Here is a 5342-nt window from a genome sequence, read left to right as displayed (position 1 = left end):
TCTGTCGATGGACATCTTGGCTCTTTCCACAGTTTGGCTATTGTGGACATTGCTGCTATAAACATCGGGGTGCACGTACCCCTTCGGATCCCTACTTTTGTATCTTTGGGTTAAATACCCAGTAGAACAGTTCACTGATTTTTAACATAAATCTGCATTTCATTAACCAGGTTTAAAATACATACAGAAATATACATTTATATTTCTACCCTGTAGTGATTTTAACAAAATACACTTCTTTATTATTGACAAAATCAGTCAGTGCATCTTTGTTACAAACCAGATTTTTCAGGTTGATATACTTAATTGCCTTTTTTAAAAAAAGATTTTATGTATTTATTTGACAGAGAGCAGGAACACAAGCAGGGGGAGTGGGAGAGGGAGAAGTAGGCCCCCCACCGAGCAGGGAGTCCGATGCGGGGCTCGATCCCAGGACCCTGGGATCATGACCTGAGCCAAAGGCAGACACTTAACATCTGAGCCACCCAGGCGCCCCCATAATTGGCTTTTATTATCATTTTAAGAAATAGAAAAAAGCATTTCTTTTTCTCAAGCTAATTTTTTTATTTGGCAGGATTACACAAAGATTAAAAAACTATTTCACTGGATTTTTAAAACTTTTTTTGATTGGTAAATATTTTACATGCTCGAAGTACATAGAAAGAAATGCACTGAGAAGACTCGCTCCTTTCCTAGTCCCCATCCAGCACTGTCCCTCATAGTCTTTTACAGATAACCATTTTTAATTAGTTTCTTGTTTATCCTTCAGGTCTTCATGCAAATTCAAGCAAATGTGAATATGCGTTATTTCCCTTCATTCCTCTTTCAATATTTTCTACGTTGTTCTGCACTTTGCTTTTTTCATTTAATAGTATATTCTGGATACTCCTTATCACTGTCTAGTTAGATTTCCTCATTTTTCTTTTTCTTTTTTTAGCTGTCATATATTCCATTTTGTGGACATACTCTAATTTATAGCCAATGCACTATAGGTACACACTTGTATTGTTTCCAGTCTTTGCGTATTAGAAATGATTTTTTTTTTTAATCTCTGTACCCAACGTTGAGGGCTCGAACTCAACCCTGATATCAAAAGTGGCATGCTCAGGGCGCCTGGGTGGCTCAGTTGGTTAAGTGACTGCCTTCGGCTCAGGTCATGATCCTGGAGTCCCGGGATCGAATCCCACATCGGGCTCCCTACTCAGCAGGGAGTCTGCTTCTCCCTCTCCCGCTCCCCCCTCTTGTGCTCTCTCTCTCTCTCTCTCAAATAAATAAATAAAATCTTAAAAAAAAAAAAAGTGGCATGCTCAGGGGCGCCTGAGTGGCTCAGTGATTAAGCATCTGCCTTCGGCTCAGGTCATGATCCCAGGGTCCTGGGATTGAGCCCCGCATCGGGCTCCCTGCTCTGCGGGAAGCCTGCTTCTCCCTCTCCCACTCCCCCTGCTTGTGTTCCCTCTCTCGCTGTGTCTCTCTCTGTCAAATAAATAAATAAACTCTTAAAAAAAAGAAAAAGTGGCATGTTCTACTGACTGAACCAACCAGGCGTCCCTAGAAACAATGTTTAAATGAATACATATTTCCTACATTTGCAGGGGTAACTGTCAGATTGTCTGAAGGGAATTGCTGTGTCAAAGAGGAAATGTATTTGTAAATGTGATAATTACAGTTGCCCTTCATAGAGTGGTCCATTCTATACTCCCAGCAGCCAAGTATGAGAGGTATTCCCTTTTTTTTGAGGGTGTTTGGGAACCACTGAAATATAATTGGAGTTTTTTTTTTTTAATATTTTATTTATTTATTAGAGAGAGAGCACAAGCACAGGCAGTGGCAGGCAGAGGGAGAGGGAGAAGCAGGCTCCCCTCTGAGCAGAGAGCCCAGACCCTGGGATCATGACCTGAGCCAAAAGCAGACGCCCTATGCCCTACCAACTGGGCGACCGAGGTGCCCCTAGGGGGATGTTTCTGATAGATAAGAAAATCTGTATGTAAAATCCTGAATAGTGTGGGAATAGTAGTTACAATGATAAATGATTTATCAAAAAGAAATTGCTGTGTTATAGGAAGGCGAAATTATAAAAGGCAGTGTTGAGGGCGCCTGGGTGGCTCAGTTGGTTAAGCATCTGCCTTCGGCTCAGGTCATGATCCTGGAGTCCCGGGATCAAGTCCCGCATCGGGCTCCCTGCTCGGCAGGGAGTCTGCTTCTCCCTCTGACCCTCCCCCCTCTCATGCTCTCTATCTCATTCTCTCTCTCAAATAAATAAATAAAATCTTTAAAAAAAAAAAAAGGCAGTGTTGAATTGACACCAGTGGTTTTTTTCCTTTTTTTTTTTTTTTTTCAACTGAACTGTATTTATCTTTGGTACATTTTTCTAAATAGACTGAAGGATGTGTAGAAGAATCAGAAGAATCTTTTGTAATCAAAATATTATGCTGCCTTCCTCCGTAACAGAAGTAACTCAAAAACAGGAGAGACACAAGTAAACGATTACCCAAGTCTATTTGCCTTAATCATTTCTTCTTCTGGATAGGCAATTAAAAGTTATTAAGGAATAAAGATTTTAGTTTGATGAGAAATTATTATCTTGGAGTCTTAGGTCAGTACTGGGGATAAAGACTTATCAATGTAATTTGTGAAGGATTGGTTTTATATTTCTGGTTATCAGTAAAACATTTTTTCAGGAGGCATTTGTTCATACCTTAAATACATTATGATAGTCTGTAAATATGAAATCTGCAGTGAAGCAAGAAATAGAATTTGCACCAGTTTTATTTCATTTAGCCAAATAGAAGGAAGATGAAGACAGTGACATTTCAAGTTATTTTAATTATTTTACTTTCTCTTGAAAATACTCTGCAAGTTTTATCAATTTTTATTAACATTTACAGTGAGTATATGTATCATCTAAAAATTTACTGGGTTGAAAGCCTTAAGAGCTTTTATAATTTAGAGAGAAGACAGCTAGGGGTCTAAATTTATATGTGATGATAAATAGGGGCACCTGGGTGGCTCAGTTGATTGAGTGTCCGACTCTTGATTTCAGTCCAGGTCATGATCTCAGGGTCATGAGATGGAGCCCCACATCGGGCTCCCTGCTGCCGAGTCTGCTCATGTCTCTCTCTCTCTCAAATAAATAAAGTCTTTTAAAAAAATAAATAAAATATTATGTGTGATGATAAGTAAGTTTATGGTATATGTACATATATACACATTTATGTCACATGAAAGTCACTTTATACATTTTTTCCTGCAGGATAAAATATAATCAAAAGCTAATTTACTATATAATGTTAGGTTTACTTTATTTTATTTACTTATTATAATGCTAGCTTTAATTTAAAAAATTTAAGAACCAGTTTCAGGTAAATATATTTAAATGAGCACTCTACTTGGGAAAGAAGTTAAATTTTGGTCCAAAAATTATTGCATTCTTGTTATTTGGCAAATATTATTTCAGGTAAGGGTTATTTTGAGACTATATTAAATTCATATGTAGTATACCTATGACTGTGAATGAAATTAACATTATAACTTTTTTTCATTTTTCTGTTACTTTTTTTTTTTTTGCATAAATTTTACCTTCCTCATGCGTTGTTATTAAATTCTAGAATTCTGAACTTGGGGAAAATCAGATGGTTGTCATTATAATGCGTCCTGGGAATAATTTGATTTTTCTTTTTTTCTTTTTCTTTTCAGGCCTGAAGCAAACAGCAATGAAGTTCAGCGTTTGTTGTGCCAGATTCTAAATAAGTTCTTGGGAAATATGCTAGAAAAAGGCCAGATTGATAATGTTTTATGCATAAAATGGATGAAGCTCTTCTTATTAGACTAAAAGATAAAATCCAAATGTGAGATACAGGCAATCCTGGCTCTTTCAAGACTTAAGACCTATGGGTAATGATTGCCCCATAAAGGTATGTGCTACTTCATAGTTTTTGTTTGATTTAAATGCACAGTATTTCAATTTTTCCTTATTAAATATATAATATATAATGAGAGAAGAGGGTGTGTGATACATGCACACATCCCATTTAAAGATATGTTGTTTCAATAGCAATCCTTTGATACCAAATGGGTATCCTATAATTTAAGTACCCAGAATTAGAGGAGACCCACAGGTCAAGCAAGGGTCACTTCCACAAGACTGCCCCCACTTCAGATACCAGCCACAAGTCTCAGGTATCCCCAAACTACTTGCACTTCTTCCTAACTAACTATAAATATGGGGGATTCCCATGACTGCCACACCCCCTCCTACTGTTTGAAAATTCTCTAGAATAACTGACAGAATCAAGTAAGTGCTGTGCTTACTATTACAGTTTTATTGTAAAGGAAACAACTGAAACAGGCAAATGGAAGAGATACATAGGGCAAAGTATGGGGGACAAGGAGTGCAGAGCTTCCATGACCTATGTGGGTATCCCACCTTCCCAGCATATTGATGTGTTCACCAACCTGGAAGCTTGAGCCTGGTTGTTTCAGGGTTTTTTATGAGATTTCATTGAGTAGGTATGTTGAATTAAATCATTGACTATTTGAACTCAATCTCTAGTCCCTCTCCCCTCCCTGAAAATAAGGGATGGACAATTTTGTTACTCATTACCTTACTTTTCTTTAGAGTTTACTTTAGTTTTAAGGCTACCTAGATGTATCCCAAAATATGTACTGTATCTTTGCCTTTTTTCACCTTAATATAAGTGGAGTTATATTACATATACACTTTTGTAACTATTTTTTTCCACTTAGTACTGCCCCAAAGGCAGACGCTTTTAGCATGACTGAGCTACCCATGCACCCCATGAACTAAACTCCTATCAGCATTCTCAAACATGTATAAGAATTTCTCTGGCTAATAATGCCTAGAGGCAGTGTTAGGGACTGGATTGTGTGTCCACAAAATTCATATGTTGAAGCCCTAACTCCCAGTACCTCAGAATGTGACTATATGTGGAGATAGGGTCTTTAAAAAGGTGATTAATTTAAAATAAGGCCTTTGAGAAGGGGCCCTCATCCAATCTGACTGGTGTTTTATAAGAAAAGGAAATTAGAACATGTCCATGTAGAAAGGAAAGGCCATGTGAGGGCACTGCAAGAGGACATCTATGTATAAGCCAAGAAAAGAGGCCTCAAGAACCCAAACCTGTCGACACTTTGATCTTTGGACTTCTAGCCTCCAAAACCAAGAAAATAAACTTCTGTTGTTTAAGCCACCTAGTCTATAGTATTTTTGTTATGGCAACCCTAGTGAACTAATAAAGTTAGAATTGTTAGATGGTAGGATTATGTACACGTTCAGCTTAAGTAATAATACTGATTTTTTTTTAAGTAATTGGACTAATTTGCAG

Source organism: Leptonychotes weddellii, chromosome 2 (genome assembly GCF_054177405.1).
Source record: "Leptonychotes weddellii isolate Sample4059 chromosome 2, ASM5417740v2, whole genome shotgun sequence".
Taxonomy (NCBI): Eukaryota; Metazoa; Chordata; class Mammalia; order Carnivora; family Phocidae; genus Leptonychotes; species Leptonychotes weddellii.
Note: the sequence above shows the minus strand (reverse complement) of the source record.